Source organism: Artibeus jamaicensis, unplaced genomic scaffold (assembly GCF_021234435.1).
Source record: "Artibeus jamaicensis isolate MK-2021 breed Jamaican fruit bat unplaced genomic scaffold, CSHL_Jam_final scaffold_916, whole genome shotgun sequence".
Classification (NCBI taxonomy): Eukaryota; Metazoa; Chordata; class Mammalia; order Chiroptera; family Phyllostomidae; genus Artibeus; species Artibeus jamaicensis.
The window spans coordinates 45,516,256-45,536,054 of record NW_026522059.1 but is presented as its reverse complement, the minus strand read 5'-3'; the positions used below and the strand labels follow the sequence as shown (position 1 = coordinate 45,536,054).

Genomic DNA, 19,799 nt, shown 5'->3' with positions numbered 1-19,799 from the left:
TCTCCCAAATTATTCACAGCACTCATTTCAGGAGGACAGAAATTAAGTTATTTTGTAAAGAGAGAAGAAAGAAAACCAGAAAGTTCTGTTCCACTGCCGAAAGTAAGGAAATATTTAGAAAATTAGTAATTACAAATTAAGAAAAACTTTCCTTCCTGGTCCTTCCTCTCCTGGCTTGTCCCAGGTTGAGGCTTTGAGGCAGGAGGCCCATGCCCATCGCTGCAAGGCCCTGGCTCTCTCACCTGGAGCATCTCAGGGATCTGTAGTATCCATTCTCATCAGCGGGGCCACCCGTCACTACCCATGGAGAGCAAGGCCTGTGAGACTCTCTGCTGCCTTCACCCACAGAAGCAGGATCCACTCATCTGTGTGAATGAGCTGTGCCTGTGCCACTCTACACAACATAAAACTAACTAAGGCCACCCACCCCACCTGCAGGATAAGGGAATGCCAGGTTCCATCTTTTTCAAGTCCGACGCTGACTCATATCATACATTCAAATTGTTTTTGTTCTTAAACAAGAATAAAAACAAATGTGAAAATTACCTTTGGTGGGAAGATAGTTAAAACTGTGAAAGCTTCTCTAGTCTATAAAACGTGCAAATGCAATCAAGAAATCCAGGTGGGCAGCTTCTCCTGCTGCCCTCTGGACTCCGATAATGCTTTTTGATACTAACCTGCTAGGTTCATTATGCCATTTCTGCCCATTAGAGAACATTTCTGCAATATTAATTTAAAAGCTATCTATATAGTTCAGTATGCAAATCCCTCGTGTAGGCTTGACTCAGACGTTATGATAAAGAGCATTCATCATGTGCTGTTCCATGTAAGAGGAATTTAGACCCCCCTCCTCTTCATTAGAGGACCTGCCTGCAGTGGAATTAAAATAGCTTCCTCCTGAATGGGAGCACTGACTCGGCAAAGATATGAGCAGCCATTCAAGAGGAATGTAATCGAATACTTGAGATTTAAATTAGCTCGTATCTGACTTTGAAAATAAAGTAAAAGAGAAACCCAAGGAAGTTTCCTTAAGATGAATTCATGTCCTGCAGATCACTTCCAGTTTCAAAGCTAATCGCATACACATGATTAGAGCCATGTGTAATGAAGCTTATCTTTTGCATGTGCTTGTTCTCCCTGGTACTCTGATACTACTTAGAAAAGGTTCCCTACATAGAGAGAACCCACGTGTTCAAAAATGACTTTCAAATATCACCGGAACTGCAAGCCAGTGCAGCAATGTTTGGAGGAATAACTTTTTCTTTATTGTGTCCATAAAGCATAAATTGTTAACCCAAGCATCAACCTTAAATACAGTGACACAGCTTTTCTTCTTTATTTAGAAACCATTCAGGTGTTCATATTTTCAAAGGATTCTTTCTCTTCGAATAGCTTCCTCCTTTTCCTTGAAGGACACAATGTTGTCTTCTGTTAAAGTCAGTGAGTGGTAAATGTTTCTGGGAGACTAACACTTGTTAAATGTAAAAAGGTCCCATAATCATTGTCCCTGCCCTTAATGGGATTACATAATGAAAAACTATTTTTTGGTTGTAAAAGAAAACAAGGAAAAGGATCTCTGTGTACAAAAATGAAAGCACGGAGCCCAGGTACAGAACACTAGTTACCATTTATGAGAAATAACATTCAAAAAAGAAACAGGGTGGGGGTGGGGACTATTTTCAGTAGGAAAAAAATCTTCACAGAAAGTTACACACTCAGCTGTATAGATGGTGTACAGCTCAGTTGCTAAAAGGCAAATTTCTGTTAAACGAGTCCCATTGCATATTGATTTCTACTGTGGAACTTAAAAAATTCATCCCTAGATATAATAAAACTACCTTAGAACTGTATGCATATAAATGGAAATATCTTTCTGATGAAAGCATCAAACCAATGTCTATTAAGGATTCAGAGCTGTGGTTGACAAGTTTTTAAAACTGTGAAAAGGAAAACAGAGTTCGCATAGGCAGACACACTGAAAGAGACTTGCTTTACTTAATTTTAAACTCGACTCCCACCATAGTACTAAGAATCCATAAAGCTTCAGAAACTTGCCAAGGTTCCAGTTAATTTTGAATCATGCTAATGTTTCTAACTTCACATCCAAAGAAATCATTTTTCATTTTCTCCATCACTTAAACTTCCTGGCTTCTTTCCAGACATTTGAACCTGGCCATATCTTCCAAATGCATAAGAATGTCTTTAGATAAAAAGGAGAAAATTATCCAAATAACTGTGGGAAGGAATATGTAAGCTGTACTTAGCATCAGTGCCAACAGAGGCTTGCCCTAGTGTTTAATAATAATCAGCAAATTGACTGATAATCCAGCATGAACTTTCAGTTCCCACCGTAACAGTTTGATTTATGGCTGGGAACGATTAGCACATCAAAATCAAGTTTGCTGACGGCGCCGCTGACTAGCTGGTCCACAAAGCTGCGCTGTGCTGCAGAGACCGGCCGTAGGTCAGATCTGGTGACCATGGCTCGTGAGGCAGCAGGAATCGCCAGGTCTGTGGCTTCAGAGGGGCTACTCCTTAAAAATTCAGCCCCCATAGTTTTCTCCGTGGGTGGGAAAAAACAGAGTTTTAATAAACAATTTATGCTCAATGTTAGTAATAACACAGTAGAAAATTAAATAATTCAGACAAGTCAATTATGCAGACAAGAACTATTCACACTGTGGCTCTTGCCCCCAGTTTTTTTCTCTGTACAGAAAGATACAGGTGTATATAAACACGGAGAGATAATTTTAACAGGAAGGAATCATGATATACATTGATGTATGACTTTCACTTAATATTCAGCTATATTTCCATTTAATAAATGTACATTTATAACACATAATATCACTTTTAAAGAGATGCATAATGTTTCATTAATTTTTATTCATAGGCATCACTGTATGTCATCGGTTGGCTATTGTTGAAAAGAGACTTTCAGTTTGTTTTTTGCTCTAGAAAGTATGCTGTAGGAAAATACTTCTATTTTTTTTGCCTATATCCTCTATTATTTCTAATTAATTTTGTACGTTTTACCAACTATTTCCTGAGGAAGTTTTCCCAAAGTGAATGGCCGTGGGTAAAGGTGTACACATCTGTACAATTTTCAAGAACTTTTTGCCCCAGGAAAAAAGTTGTGCTTATGTAAGTCCCAGGATTTCTAGATGCTCTTAACAAACTCTTAATGTGGTAACAACATGTCCCATCTGGGCTGCAGTCAGGACAGGACAGCTGTGTGTTTATATCGCAGATTTCTTTTTCTGGGTCAGAAAACAATCAGAAAAGGGGACAGACAGTTTTTCTAATAACATTAATATAATTCAGCCTGGATGTTTTAACTTTTTCACCAGCCAAGCAGGAAGAACTTAGATAATGTCTGCAAAGTGCTGGTAGCTCCCTAAATGTTTTCTTTATGTAGTAACTCCTGTCTTCATCCTCATGTTACAGATGAAAAAATTCAAACATAGAGAAATTAACAGCATACCCAAGGTTGCCAGCTGGAAAGTAGCTACATTGGGATAAAATATAATGGGGTAGAAGATGAGAAGTATATTGTTCTAGCAACATAATTTCTCCCAAACAGAAATAACCTTAGAACTTTTGACATGATCCATTTTCAACACAGTTGGCCTTTCACCTCTACTGACTTTAAAAGTGTCCCAAAGGCCCCAGATGAATTTCATAACAAAATATGTTCTTGGGGTTACATATTTGTTTAGACAAAAGTCCAATCTTTCAAAGTTGATAACATTAAAACGTAACGGTGAACATTCATGCCATGCCTCCCTTGAAATTCTTGCACAGAGTTTTTGCTTAAAAGGGCATCACTAATGCAGGAGTATCTGCCTCAGTGTCAGGCGACAGTGCGAACGTGCACCCGAGAACTGGTGCTGATGCTGCACGGAACCATTCTGACGACAGCACCCTGCAGCCAAAACGTGGGGCTCCCACTTTGGGAGACAAAGCTGAAATTCAGGGGTTAGTCCATCATTATAATTTAAACTTTGTTAGCAATAATCCTGTGGTCAATAGAGAGAGGGTCCAGTCTTCGGTCCTTTTGATAGTACAGAGATTATTGATGATAGTAAGGAGATTATTGATGATAGTACAGAGAATATTTATGATAGTATGGAGATTATTGATGACAGTACAGAGAACATTGATGATGGTACGGAGATTATTGATGACAGTACAGAGATTATTGATGACAGTATGGAGATTATTGATGACAGTACAGAGATTATTTATGATAATACAGAGATTATTGATGACAGTACGGAGATTATTGATGACAGTACAGAGATTATTTATGATAGTACAGAGATTATTATTGAAAGTACAGAGATTCACATCTTAGAAGATGCCCGTCAGTGTTTAAGAAGCATGGTATGATTTGAGAACAGAAAGGAAGCTAAGAAGCTCAGGAGTACTTCTGCTATCTAATCCATAGGTTTTACTAGATAATTATATCTGTTATTATGCCTAGTTATTATTTGATTAGTACATTATTACAGATAAGATTGTTTAATAATATCTAATTATTTTGCCCATACGATAATTAATTTTTTGTTTGGTAGAACAAACAAACATGATTTTATTGAGAAGAGGAGTGATACAGGAACTGTTTAAGCCTGGGGTCCCTGAGCAAGCCTATAACCACCGTGAGCCTACGTCCTCAACTCCGAAGCAAGAATGGCAATAAGAATACTACTTTGATAGCACTTGGCAGAGTCTCACAACACAAAATGCCTGTGAAATCTCCTTGTCACCTTTAAAGTTCTGTTCAGGTTTAATCGTTGGCTTTGTTTTACCCTCCTTAAATGCCATTGTGAGGGATGCAGAGCCTCGCTGGGGAGGAACCCCACTGGAGAATCGGGGAGGTTCAGTAACCTGTCGAGCATCCGGTGTCCTCGTCCATCCGGCAGCGTTCTCAGTGCTTCACCTGTGAGTTCGTATTTAATTTTCCCAGAGGCCCTGGAGCAGAGCTCCGCTGGTATGGCCCTCTTGTCCTTGGAGGACAGTGAGGCACCCCTGAGATGAAGAAGCTTGCCTGCATTCACCATGCCCGCGGGTGTCGGAACGGATTCCCCACAGTCCGATTCCAGAACATACTCAACTGCTGGGTTGTCCATCTCTGGAGCCTCTGTCTTAGAGCCTCAAGGGTCAAGGTGGTTTTACTTACCTTTGTGTTCTGAGTGCCCTGCACATAGAAAAGCACTCATGGTTGCCGAATAAGCACATGAAATCCTTTCTGTTTTATGTAACTTCTTTTTTTATTGTGGCCAAGAGCCTTTACACACCACCCCTGAAGGACGTACGTGCCAAGACTGCCCCATTGGATGTGAAAAATCTGAGGTTAAGATATAGTTCATGGAGAAAAAGTCATGTGTCCATGTAGGAAAGACAATGTTAGCAGGTCTTCCTGATACAAAAAATGTGGTCTTCATTCCTCTGCTTCTTCCCCTGATGAGGGGCCAAAGCTGCCCCGTGTTGGGACTCTGCCACCTTCCTACCTTTTATCTTGCCATGTGTCCCAGGTTCTGCATCCCTTAATGTCTTTGTCTCTGGCCAAGAGTGCTGAACACAGCAGAACAGTGAGGGCAGAACTCCGTGTTTGAAGAAAACCTCTGCCACCTGTGCTGGCACAGAGTCTCAGAATCATTCTGGTTTGGCGGCTCCCCTTCCCGTGGCCCCTCCCCTCCCAGCAGGCTCCCTGGTGCTTCCTGCCCCCTCTCGTGCAGGCTCATCAGGGCAGGGGCCATAACCAGACACAGGATCGCTCCCTAGGGGCTTCGTATATATTTCTTGAATTAACAAAGCAGCATCACCTTAGTATTTTAGGTTCTCAAATAACCCTTCTTTGCCTTAAAAAGCTTCCATTTCTCAAGTCCAGATGTGAAGGATTAACCTCAGTTATTTAAAATCATTCCCATTAAGTTTATGTCTTAAACTACCACAATGGCTCCATTGTTGTTGTTAAAGATGGTTTCTTAGCAATATTAATTTTTCATTGCCACAATGCCCATTCACGCATGGCATTCTGCTGTCCATGTGCCATTTAGACATGTGTGTTCTGATACCAATAGCTACTTACACCTGTATGAAATGTCCATGTGCATCCTACCCTCAGCAGCTCATGAACAAACCCATGTTCAACTTAAGGAAGATGGGAGTTTTTATTTCTAGAGATTTTTGATTCGGACACTGGCCCACAGTGTCCGTGTCATTATGGATGAAATGAGACATTCACACGGACTACAGAGTCCTGTGGAGGAAAAGGGACAGCATGGCTTCTCTCTCAAGGGCAGCAAAAACCATGATCCTTGCCATGACTGGCCTTTATTGGGTTTCTCTGCACATTAAATCGTGGTCCTCATTTATTATGCACAGGTTGCTTTAGGTGATTACCTTTTACGGAAAACAAAAGAGCCAATGCTGCTAATCACATCACAGAAGGAGGATATTTGCAAATGAAAAGGGACAAGTGGTTGAACTGGTTGCACTTGTCCTTGGAAGGTTTAGCATGGATTTTAGGAAGTTATTTTGCAGTAAATGTTCGCCACAAATCCAGGTGAGGGCGTTTTTAACAAAAAGTGAGACTCAAAGCGGCCTACGCACGTTGCAGGCCTGATTTTCCATGGGAGAACCTGTCCGTGGTCCTGTGCATCTCCCAGTGGGAGCTGGGCCCACGCCACGCAGAATGGTCTCCTACAGATTATAAGTCATTCCATTGTGCAGTGCTTAAATTTGTACACAGTGAGAGATTTGTAAAAATTCTCTGTTATTGATTATTTGACACTGTAATTAAGAGACAGTCATGTGGGTAAAAATGTGCTGCTCTAGAAGGCAGGAGAGTCAAAAAGATGCTTTCCTAAAAATAATGTGATTCTCAGCTAGAACCCCAAAATGCAGAACGTAACCGTCATACTGAAGGTCTTCCTTATTAGGACTCATTAGGTATATGTGTGCTTTCTGCGTCACAATTTCAAGACTTTCTTATGTTACCCTAACCATTTAGTTTTCTTAGCTTTGTGGGAAAATGCCTTTTTGTCAGACTACCATATTCCAGCTCTTTTCTTAATCCCATCCGCCTGCACAGAAGTACCTCCACGGGTTCTTCTTGCTTTGGGCCACTCCCCGTTGGACATGCTGGTTACCATGCCTTAGCAGGTTGGAGAGCTCACCCCCAGTGCAGGAGTCTTATGTACTCACAAAAAACTGGCTCGGGTAAGTAGGGGTCATGTTTCTGAGCAGGAAGACAGGGGCTGGCTGGGTGGTTTGGGGATATGAGGAGGTTTGGGGCTGGGCAGACTTACGTGTTCTGCTGTGTTTGTAGGCATGGAGTCCTTTCACCCTCCGGGGCCTGGGTCCTGCATGTTAGGGTGTATGAAAGGTACGAAACATAGCAGATGTCAATTCTGTCTGGATATATCTTTTTGAAGATTATTGCTATACCTAGAAAATTTTCCTTTTGTCTTCTCGCACCCTGTGACTTCTTGCTTTACGGTCTGACAAAACCAGTTATTTTCTTGGTTAAACACGGAGGCCTGGGCTCATCCCCATGTAGTCCCGGCCTACGTTTCAAAGTCCGAAGTACTGATCTCAGTGGTCCGTCCATTGGGCAGGCTTCAATGACAAATGGTGAGAGAGGCTAAGCTCACATCAGGCCTCATGAGCTTATTATTGAGGGTTACAGCAGGAAAGTGGCCAAGGAGATGGAGAAAGGGCGCCTCTGTGAGATGATCTGTCCCAGAGCTGTGCTTAGCTACCATTCACAAGCTGTCCAGCCATGCCTGGGTGTGTGGGGTCCTGGGGGTCCCTCCATGAGCACCTGTGAGCTGCACTGGATCTTCAGTCCACAGATAAACGCAGGTGTTTGAGGCCGTCCAATGGCCAAGGTGGCCAAGGCTCCTGTACCTTAATTCGGTAGCAGTGGCCAGCCATTTGAAGCAAACCTCCATGACCAAGAGTCTCCCAAGGTGGCTTCCCCTCAGACTCAAAACTCCCTCACTGTCTCATTGTTTCCTACCCTTCCATATTTCTTTACCAGAACTATAAAATATGAATCACTGGAAAGAAAGAAAAGCGGAAAAAAGGCAGTGGTGTTGGCAAGGCTTTGAGGAGACACTACAAGATGCCCAACTGGATTGTAAACTGGGCCCCGCTGAGAGGAGTCCTGTGGGGTGCTTGTGCAGCCTGGCACACCACGTCCAAACACTCGGCAGGAGGCTTCCCGGGGGGCCCCTCACACAGCTGTGCAGAGGAACCCCTGAGGCCCTATTCAGGCAGGGGGTCCCTTCACGGTAAACAGGGCGGGGTGCTAAGAATCTGAAAGAGGGAGCCGAAGGCTGCTTATGTATGGCCTTTGGAGCCGCTGGAGTAATTTCCAGCAGCCTGTTACAGCGTTTCCCAGGCCAACCACGTTACAACTGCATTGAGCACCATATGCCACATTCCTTAAAAAAAAAACAACAAAAAAGCTGATGTGTGGGTGTTCCAAAAAGAGAAGGAAGGGGGCACCCAGTTACCCATATGCTTGCCCAGCAGTTGTCCTACTCCTGGCAGCTGGAGACTTGGACGGCTTAGGCTTTCATTCCTTTCCTTGGAGTGGGGGTGGGCCTTGGGCTTGAGCCCCTCGCATGGGCTCTGGGGAAGCTGCTTGTGAATAACTCTGCCCATTTCCACGTGCAGTGAGTTTGTGCTGGGGCCTGAAATACCACAGTGGGAGCTGCCTGTTTTATCACTCACTGGCCCACCTCTCTCTTCGTGGACCATCCAGAACTGCCAGCCCCTTCCCTCTCCTGGCAGAGCTGGGTCGTGGAGTTGGGCCGAGTGTCCCATAGCCAAAGAGTGCAGGTGTCAGCCTTGGTGGCCCGGCTTGTGATCCGGCCGCCCCGCGCCCATGCCCCCATTCCTCAGGGCAGAAGCACCTGCCTGCGGCTTCTTCCAGTGAGATGGAGTTTTACAAACAGCTGAAACTGAGACACTTCTGGTCAGAATTTTCTGACAAGTCCAGGGTTATGTGGGAGCCCCGAATCATTTTTTGATGTGTGAACCCGATTTCTTTTCTAAGGGAGGAAAGCTGTAACAGAGTTCCCTATGGAGAGTCTCCATACACAAGCTTTCCTCTCTTCCTGCCCCAAAGTTAGAAAACAAAAACAGGACTTGAAGAAGCCCCTTCAGTGACGTTGACGTAAACCATTTCTGTGGCGCCTGCCTGCTCCTGCTCGCCCCGGGGTAGCAAATGTGAAACGTACATGGTTTTTATTCTTTGTGCAATGAAGGGTAAGTGAGGGTTTTGACTTGGAAGATAATGGAACCTATTACTAGAAGGAACTGGGAGGAATAAACGGGCAGTCAGATTTCCAGAGGGCCTTGACCTAACCCTTTTCCCCCTGTGAGCTGTCTGAGGCGGTCTGCACAGCATGCTGTGGCTTCTGGCTCCCTGGGCTCTCCGGGACCTTGGCAGCAGGCTTGGCCCTCACCCACACTCCAGCCAGAGCCTCCTTCAGCCACAGACCTGACTCTCCACCCCCACTTGCTTTCACAGCAGCCTGCACTTCCCAGCAGTTACTCATCCTAATCACTCAGTTGTTAATGAGTCACTTACTGTTTATCTCCCTAATTTGAATGGAGGCCCCACTGGGAATCAGACTACTGTCTCACTGCCTTGAGTATTCCCAAAGTCCAGCCCAGTCCTTGTACATAGTAGGTGCCTAAAACGATTTCCGGAGAAAAATGAATGCTTTTTCAGATTCAAAGAAGAGTTGATTGAAGTTCAAAGACAAAAGTGCTTATTCCAGAGCTTAAAAAAATACATAGACTCTCCTAATAGACTGGCAGTAAGAAAGATTACCAATTAACTGTTACTCAGTTCCAGACAAATATTCATTCGAAACATGCTGGAAGATAAGACTTAAGAAAGGGCAGTGGCCTCCTTTTCTTAGAACGAGTCTGCCTTGTCTTATACCGAACAGGCATGAGACAAATTAATCAAACAGCTTTTTAAAAGTGCTTTTATTTTGAGCTTGCAGTCTGTTAAATGAAGAGGAAGGCAGAGCTGTCAGCTGTTTCCTAAATAAATGCCTAGAAGTGTTACTAGTCTGTACCCTGGCAGCCTCCAGGGAGCGGTGCCTTAGGCCAAATCACAGAAGCCAGTTCCTTTTGGAATCGGTAGTAGCGACTGAGCTTTGTTAGTTCACATGGACAACGCTTCCAGGGAGCACATGAAGGGTTTTTTGGCAGGTGTGTCTCCATTGTGTTTTGCAAATTTGTGTTTGTGTCTATGTTTGTTCACGGCTTTTCACTCTTGAATTTATGGACCATGAGTTTATTTGCTTTCCCTTGAAGTTTATGAGCCACACCATTCCTTCCGCCGGTTTATTCCCCAGTTGATGGTATCCAAAGATTGAAGGAGGAAAAATGCCCCTTGGTCAGTATTCCTTTTCCATGGCTACCAATCAATCCCTGGGAGTAGTTGGTTCCTTAGAGCAGATTGTAATGATTGTTGGGGATGTTAGCATTTTGTAAAGGTTTGCAAATAAAAATCAAACAAAACAAGACTACGAAAAATGAGAAGTGTGCGAGTTATTGCTGGATTGAAGCTTGACTGGTAGAACATATCAGTTTCTGAGAATTATGGAAAATAAATTTAGTAGATTAACAGATTTGACTAATGTCATCCCAGGACTGGTAATTTTACAGAACATATTTAGAAAAAAGGAAAAATCAATAAGTAGAAGCTGTAGAGACAGAAAGTGCATTTGTCTGGCTAACCTTGCTCTTTCCTCCTTTTCACATAAATTTGTCATTTTAAATTTAATGAAACATCTTATTACACACTTTCCCCAATTTACTGTATATTTCATGAAAAACACTTTTCAAATGTACATCATTTAACTTATATTTGAAGTCATTAGTGAAATACAATTATAAGCCCATAATTTCCTGAAAAGTCCTTTTAACATGGGCTCACATAGAATTAAATGAAGTGAGTGACTATTACATAGCCAAAAAGAAGTTGGTGAGATAGTTTTTGTTATCACAATGGGTACCCATGACAGTTCTATACGATTAGTCAAGTCTGCCACCAGCTTGTCACTATTAATTACTTCTTTGTGGTGTTTCTGACAAAACCGTACAATGGAGCAGGAGTTAGCATTTCTTTTTTTGAATAGTGTGTTACTGGAGACGGTGGTAGACAATATGGTGTGGTGAGAAGATCGCTGTTAGTAATAACAGCTTAATTTAGAACTCACCCGGTGCCAGGCCCTGTCCTAAGTGTTTACAGCTCCTTGTCAGTAATCCTGCCAGATGTCGCCCATGGTTGCCTCTGAGACACAGAAATCCAGTCCCTGGTCCCAGGTCCCACAGGTAGAACGTAGCTAATCCAGAATTTAAACCCAGGTCGTATAGCTGTTTGAACGTATGTGTTTCACCTGTGCCTCAAACTGCCTCCCCTGGGTTTGGCCTCTAGAACTAATTTTACCGTTAATTGTACAGCGGACAAACTTTTATGTTATTGAAAATATATGATGTAAATATGGTGTTTAGAGTATAAAAATTAAAGACTTATGAAAACTCAAGAAGGTCAAGGGGTATACAAGCAAGAAGTATGCAGACAATTTCCTTAAGAGATAAATTTTAATATAGGCGATAAAATATAAGTTTTTCTTTTTCACTTCCCCCAAAATTGTAGCCATAGAAGCTTCTCAATCTGACCAAATCTCAGTTTGGTCTAATATGCTATTAGACTAACTGTATTATCAAGTTTGGTGTGATTATCATAAATCATAAAAGTTAACAGAAGTTACTAAAAAAATCTGTTGCTTGCATAGATGGTGGATTTCCAGTTTTTCTTAGCTATGAATTTTACTCAATTTTAGATGGATTCAAAATAGGATAGTTTCAAATTTAGATGTTATATTTGATAGCTGGTTATCATTTTAGGCTTAATTTAAGCAAATTATTTAATACTTTATTGAAAATCATACAAAAGCTCCACAATAATGTTAACTCCATAGTAATTTTACCTGGATTCAAGAGTAGGCAGATTTCTTTAATTTTTGCTTTTACAGTGATTTCTGGTATTCCTTTTTCATCTCTTGTAGCTCTGAATAATTATCTATCGTTGTCAAGAGGATGATTTTTGGTGCTTTGATTAGCACTTTCGCACTCTACATGGCCGTTGGCATGGTATTTCAAAGTATATTGGAGACTAATTAGCAGTTGAGGGCCAATAAGTGGCAAATGGCTGATCAGGGTAAATCAAGTAAGACTCAGATTTTATAGCACTAGCACTAATATCTTCCCGGTATTGATTTGATTATTTACTCTTAGTGCTGGAAACTGTCCTTTAAGTCAGCTGGCAGTACTGTACACTCAATTTAACCACTCTTTGTTTCTCTAGATTGGAGGAAAAACAAGAATGCACTTTAAAAATCACTTACAGTTTATAAGGTGACACATTAATCCTCAAAATGACAGGAAATCAAGATGATTTTGTCTGTGGGGTTTAATTTATTAAAATTTAATTTGCTCATGTGCTTTGCTCCAATAGCTCTGTGCTAGCAAACTAGCTATAATTAGATTAGCAGCCTGCTAAATGCTGGCGACAGCCTGCGCCTCAGAGAGCATGTGCTGGATTCTGCCAGAGCCTCCCCTCATTGGTTGCTAGCATTGCTGCTCGCCAGTTTGATAGGTTTCCACCGCACTCTTTATGCATTGGAGACATAGATACAGACATACTCTACTGTGTTCTGGCAACAGTGGAGGTGCTTAGCTGGCAACGTTAGAGAAGGAAGAAGGCACCGAAGAGAAGGCGTTCTTCTTTGTTGTAGAGCATCGGCAGTCACCGACTGCCAGCTGCCAGAGGGAATCAGTGAGGAAGTTTCAGTTCATGGTAATTACTCTGAGTCTTTATCTCACAGGAAAAACACGGCCATGCATGAAATGAAGCGTGTTCATCATGTCATCTATTGAATTTGATCTTGCTTTTTTGTTACTAGCATGTGTGGTCCAGCGTTCCATACCAAAATAATGTTCTCCTGGAGAAGGCTTGGCTGGTAAACAGCTACTCTATTCATGAAGGAATATTGTCTTTACCTGGCTTCAAGAGTGCATGTGCTGGGGAGTGATTCTTATTGGTTCTCTTCTGTTTTGGAAAGCCTGATGTTGCATCAATTTCGGTGCCTTTGGAGGTGCGTTTCGGTATCCGGTCGACTTTGTGTGCATTGAGTCCAGGCTCTCCTGAACAATGAGCCATGGAGGAGAGTTCAGCGAAACACACTTTAATTAGGACGGGCCAGCAACCCTCCTGCCGTCAGTGCAGGGTCCCGGGAGAAGCGATGTGCTATTCTTTCTTCAAAGATGAGTGCAGCCTTCATGTTGGATGGTTTTCTTTGTTTCCCCTTTTGCAGTTTTCCCTTAAGCCTTTTTAACAAAGAGAGCGATAGCATAGTCCATGCTGCCAAAAATATTTCTAGGTGTGTATTCAGCTGTGCCAAGGAGAGAATTTTTGAGTCCAGGCTTTGTTTCACAGGGATGTTGCTTTTGGAGTTGAAATTAATCACAGGAAGGTGGGGTTCTTACCACATAGACTAATGTTTGACAACATTTTAAGATTTCTGTTAATGGTTGCCTGGATTATTTTCCTAATCAAATGATAAATAATTTTAAATGCTATAATAAATATGATACCTGCTGAGGGAAAAACATTTAAATGGCCAAGGCTGAGCTTAAAGAAACCCCAGCAAATGCAATGTGAGAATTTGCTTCTCAGTGTGCTTTTTCCAGGGAGTTCCATTTTCTTTCAGAAGCGCCCCTGCTGCCATTCAGTCCTCAAAGTTGAGAACTGATGTGCTTGCCGTATCAGACTGTGGAGACCACAGAAACTTGGGCACTGAGTCACCAGCGACACGGCTGGCTGGCTGCCACCATGCGTCTGCTCTCAGTGGAGAGCCCTGCTGATGTCTGAAAGCTGTCAGGAATTATTGCTCTGCTCCTGAAAAGTCAAACGTGGCCGTTTAAGTACTTTGTTAACATTACTGCTTTGATTTAAAACCACACACTGGTTGAAGGGGTTCAGTGTATTCTTTGGTAGAGGAAAACTTCAGATGCCTAACTATGCTTCACTGCCCTGCTCCCAGACCTCCTCCCCGGTCTGTCCTGAAGTGTAATAAATCACCCGATGTAACATTTCACTCAAATACCAGTTTTAAGGGGGAAACAAGAAGGAATATTATGAAAGTTTGTCATGTATTATAATACAGCGTTGTGTACAATGAGAAAGTTGGATAGTCATTCATTGTAATTCAGGGTCTCTATGGCTTCAAGCAGTCTGCAGCGTTCAGTGTAAGTGTTCAGTGTAAGACACCCTGTGTGCTGAAATGACCATGAGAAGGGCACTTGGCTGAACACTTACTCCTTCTTTGGGATCGCTTGTAACAGATCAGGAGGTCGCAGAGCAGAGGCGGAAAGCACAGTGTCAACTGTAGTGATGTTGCTCTTCTTCCCACATACAGACCCGCACTCCCGGTTCACCCCCTGCCTGCTGCGGACCTGCACCGTAGCCCATCTCTGCATCCACCGTTAGGCTCAGACACTTGTCTGGCGAAGAATAAGTTGACGCCATTCCGTAATTGTCCCTCCCTCTGCTTCTCTTCATCTCCTGAAACACTAACTACATTACCTTGATCTTAGAGAATTTCTGAGAAGTGGGCTACCTTAAAATAAATTATTGTCAAAGGCAAACTTTGTCAACTTTCTTTCTGGGAGCATTGCCCTATTAAGCCATGTGTCACCAGGAGCTGGGGAGTATTCTGAGAGATGTCGACTCTCAAGGGTTGTGTCTTAAAACTTTTGGTGTCTGGGAGGAATTTTCTCAAAATGTAACATTAGTGGGTACTGTGTAATGCGCTGTGCACTAGGGGCCTTCCGACCTACACTAACGGGGCACTTTTCTAATAGCACCAAATAAAAGGTTTTTCTATTTTTGTAGTAAAATCTGTGCTGTTAACTATAGCTGAATCACATCTTAACTTTTTAAAACTACATTAAAATGAGTCTGAGGTAAAGTTAATATTTCTGAGGTAAGAAAACAAACGTGCATGTTTTTAGCACTTTACAGTTTTGTTTTCTCCCTCATTGTAACTCCATAGCTCTTTACTGGTGAGAGAATGACATTTCCGATCCATCAAATAGGTCTGTTAACATGGCTGGAGTATAAGAAATACAGTGTTTTAAAATTAAAACAGTATCTGGTATAAGTGATACTGTCAAACTTTTTCTCTTAGGGGCTTAAAATCACAGCAGGAAAAATGGTCCTAAGTTTAAAAATGAAAAGTTACTTCGTGTAGAATATGGTGTGTGCTGTGCCAGAAAGCCACTGGGCTGAACAAGGCCTGAAATATTGTAAAAAGGAGGGAGCAATAGGCAATACCTGCTATTGGCTATAAGAGTATAGGCAGCCGTGATATCAAAAGAACTGAGGGGGGGGGTCTGTCATTAGCAATCAATAAATATTTCTGGATTGACACTCCCAAAATATTCTGGATTGGAAAAATATTTGAAGAGACATCAGGCCTGTTATCTAAGTGTATTTATTTTTTTCTTTTATTATCTAATTCTACAATTAGGGCCACCTACTATGTGCTAGGTTCTGTGCTAAGCCTTTAGTGAGAGAAAGATGGGAGACACAGCCACCCTGTAAGAAGCAGCCTAGTGAAGAGGCACAGCAAAAATGTAATAATGGGGAGTGTAAGGAACAGAACAGGGCACCAAGGAGAGGTGACCAGTTCTCTCAACAGCTGGGGGGAGCGAGAAGGCTTCAGGAGAAGAGAGATAGCAGTGACTGGTCCAGAAAGAACAGTTTCCCACCTACCTTGTACCATACCCACTGTGTTCCTGTTAAGTGGGAGTCGGTGCGGGCCACAGATCTGTTTCATACTGTATGTTGACTTTGAGCTTCACCCTGTTGTCTGATTCGCGATCTGTATTAAATGTTCAAGATGGGGGTTACAAGCCCCAAACCCTGCACAGTAGAAGATTCACACATAACTTTTGACTCCTCCAAAACTTAACTACCCTGAGTACCTTGGGGGATTGGCTCTGGAATTCCCCCGGACTTACCAACCCTCGGATGCTCCAGTCCCCATACAAAGTGGCCTAGATCAACGGATACGGTCAGCCCTTTGCCTCCGTGGACTCCCAAGAGAGGAGGGCAAACAGAATAGGTATTCATTGAAAAAAAAGTTTAAATATGTAACTGGACCTGCAAAGTTCAAAACTGCAACCCATGGTCAACTGTATAAACCATCTTTTTTTTTCTTACTTCTGCTCTCTCTTCTTAGAATACATATTCAATTATTGTATGGAAATATTTTTATTTATTGTGATAGATTGATATCACATGGGATTGAAAAACTTGTATGTAGAAATTTATTTTTTCCATTTTATTTTATTTTTTAACTTTTTTATTGTTGTTCAATACAGTTCTATTTCCCACCCCCACTCCCCCCACTGCAGCCATGTAGAAATTTAAAAATGCATCTTAAAGAAATTGCCAAACACAGTCATTTCTATTGTACTCTGAAGGAATTCAGTGATGACTTTTGGCACTGTTGGCATCGCCAGGAATTATCACTTGCTATCGGATGCCTGTCGACTTCTCTTTAACTGATTCTTTAAAGTCGTTTGTTGTGTACATGCTTATTAAAGACAAGCTTGTAAAAAAGTCTGGGCTTTGATTGTAACACTTGCACTTCATCTTATTACAATTAAGGCCTTTTGCTTTTCTCATACATTTAATTGAATTTAGACAGATTTTAAATCTTGCCAAATTGGGGGGGAAAGTCCACTGTCAGGGTCACATAGTTGCATTGGATCTTGCCACCAGTAAAGTGTTCACATGAAAACAGACACCGCATTTCAGATCCTGTAAAACCGGCACAGATCTGTCCTGGTTCTGTGGTGTTTTGCTCTGGTCGGGCTTCCACACTTCCTTGGTCACGAGCCATCCTTCCCCGGGCCCTCCTCTCAGAGTCGGAAGAGTTCTCCTCGGAGGTGATGGTCAGAGCCAGAACCTCTCCCACCCTGTGGCCTCCCTTCCGTTTTCCTCCTGTCTGGCTGCTCCATCTCAATCTCCTTTCCTACCCACCTTTCAGGTCGATATTCCCCCAAGGTTCTATCCTACATCAACTTCCCTCTCATCTGATTTCCATCACCGAGGGCTTAGCTGTCACTTCTGTGTCACCCTCAACCTCCTCCAGGGCCTGGCTGCCCCCTCTGCCTGGAAGTTGCTTCCCTCAGTAGATCCTAGCTCACTTTCTCGCTGCCTTCAGGATTTTGCTCAGATGTCTCCAACTGCCATCCCAGAGGGACATTCTGAGATAGCATCTCTAGTGTTTAGTCTGCTCTTTCCGGAATGCCGAATATCAGAGGTCCGAGATTTGGGTCTTCACCACCAGAGCCTAGAGCAGAACTTGGTCCCCGAGAGGCCCCCTGAGAGTGCACCAGACAGGCTCTGAGGCCCTTGAAACTCGAACACCCTATCTGTCACACCCGGGGTGGACCCAGACTCAGGTCCAGCAATGAGATGACATCCCACCAACCTTTATTTATGTGATTTCTCACAACTCGATGCTCACATTCTTCCTTCTGTATAATCGTTGTCTACAGTTAGGCATCTCCCTAAAAATGCAACCTAGGTGAGCAAGATACTTGGCTTCTAAATGAAGTTTGTAAAAACAAACACATTTTGGTTTATGTACATATTTGTTATTTATTTTTAAAACTTAATGAGCAATTTTTGAAACCATCATCATTTTCTGTCGCTATATATATTTGATAGCCTGCCTGTTTTGTCAAATAAAACAACAATAGCCGTCTGTTCTTTCTCTATTTTTAGATTTTTCTTGCTGCAGAGAGTACTTTAAGAAAGGAAGTCTTCCCTGTGACTTCTGCCTACCATCCATAAAATACTCATTCCTTTTCAGGTAAGTGTATTGTGTTGCTTTGATCTATTCTCAGCAGAAGGTATTGATTCTCTCAGAAAACCTGTGTCATTATTACATTAAGACAAAGAGGCTGAGGTTTTAGATAGTTTGCTATCTGGAAAAAAAATCTCTTCCTTCGAGATCCCTGCCAGGACCAAATAACACAAATGATGGCTCACTTCCCCAAGGATTTCCATGATGTGTCTTCTACATATTGCTAGTAGTTACGGTTTGTTAAAGCTGGGTCCCATTTACCAGTAAACAGGTATTGAGCAGTGCATGGATTTGAAGACAATACTGAAAGATGAGTATCTGTACACTACAGCTAGAGGTACACTGTCTGTGGTTGGGGAGCGCGATGGTGCTTTCTGGAAGGGCAAATGGCGTGGGGCCCGCAGCAGATGCCCTGGGAGGGTGGGAGATGAGATCTTTGCAGGATGGCCTCTCAAAGGAGACCATATGGAGAGAGTGGAACCAGTGTGCCAGCCGAGGGACAGCCCGAGAGGGCGGGGCAGCTGTCGGGAGTGTGTGTGCACGAGGAAGGCACTGCTGGGTATTCTGCCCCAGGTGCACGCCGCTCCCAGCATCAGCGCCTGGTCTCCAGAGCTGATGGAGAGCCTGGAAACATCCCATGACCAGACCTTGAAAGAGCTGAGGGAGTAGATGAACTTCAAGGTACAGATGTTCCTCCTCTTTACAGAGGGCTTGAGAGTTCCAAATGGCCAAATGAGGAGATTGGGAATGTTTAGAAAATTGAGAGATGGCTGTCTAGCTGACTCATGTCCGCAATGACCTGAAGAGTAGTAAAAAGAACACAGAGTCCTAACCTCGCTGCCTTATCCCCAGGGGCCACGTGCTGTGATTTGACTGACACCCTCCCTGGACCCTCCTCTCCAGCCTCCAAGTGCAGTGCGCCATACTTCTATAGTACACTATGCATTTTATAGTTTGTTGTTATGGCATTATGCAGGACATTGTTAGGTAGATATTAGTGCTCTTCAGGAACCTCAGACTCTTAACCGAGGCTGACAAGCAAGAGTCAACCTGTGCCAGATGAAATTCTACAGTCTTTGGAAAGAGACAAAGAAAAGCCAACCAGAGTTCTTAGTGATGCACCCTGAAACCCATCACTCTTCTCACTACATTACCGTATTTTCTTATGCTAGATATAAGAGATTCTGATACGAATGCCGTGGGCCCCTGTTGGCTCCTATCCCCAGGCCTTGTAAAGCCCAGGAGGTAGCATTGTACCTGAGCACAGGTAGATTTAGTCGGGAGTGCCTCTGACAGGGCTGTATTCTCCACTCTACATTGTTCTAGAAGCCCACGCATCCTGGTTTGCCCACAGACGAGGGCTTTTCTGCCATATAGGGCTTTCAAGTGCAAAAGCAGGAAATGCCCCAGCAAACCAGGGTCCTGTTGGTCTCCCTCTTGATTCTCAGCACCCCACTCTCATACACAGCCAGATGATGTCAGTGCTCACCACGCTGTCTCCTGACAGCAGGTGGACCTCAGCTTCACTGCTTATCGACCCTGCTAATGGACTTCTCTAAGCCTTAGTTTACCAAATCCTAGATAAGTATGACAGCAAGTTAGCAGGGATTTGGGAAAGGTTACATAGCATAAGCTCTGGGAAGTACCTGGGACAGCATGGACATTTAAGAAGCGGAGGCCCCTCCTTTCTCCCTCCCAGAGGAACTACCTGGAGAAGACAGTTATCTTTGCAGGTGCAACCATCTTGAGCTTTGGCAGTATCGTTATTTAGCTATGCCCTGTGTGGGGAAGATTAGAAAGGATTTAACCATG

The 19,799-nt window shown here is 43.0% G+C and overlaps 1 protein-coding gene across 3 annotated transcripts in view; it reads left to right on the top strand.

The window, feature by feature from the left end:
* Positions 1–19,799, top strand: part of FAM110B (family with sequence similarity 110 member B) — a 145,934-nt gene that overhangs the window by 63,092 nt on the left and 63,043 nt on the right. The window contains exons 1-2 of one of the 3 annotated variants that reach the window (XM_037167640.2): positions 12,749–12,901; positions 17,906–17,993. The exons of 1 other annotated variant lie outside the window; for it this stretch is intronic. The gene's annotated coding sequence lies outside the window, so the exon portion shown is untranslated. Of the gene's footprint in view, positions 1–12,748; positions 12,902–17,905; positions 17,994–19,799 lie in introns of those variants that run through there. One more of the 3 variants, XM_037167630.2, reaches the window with a different exon arrangement.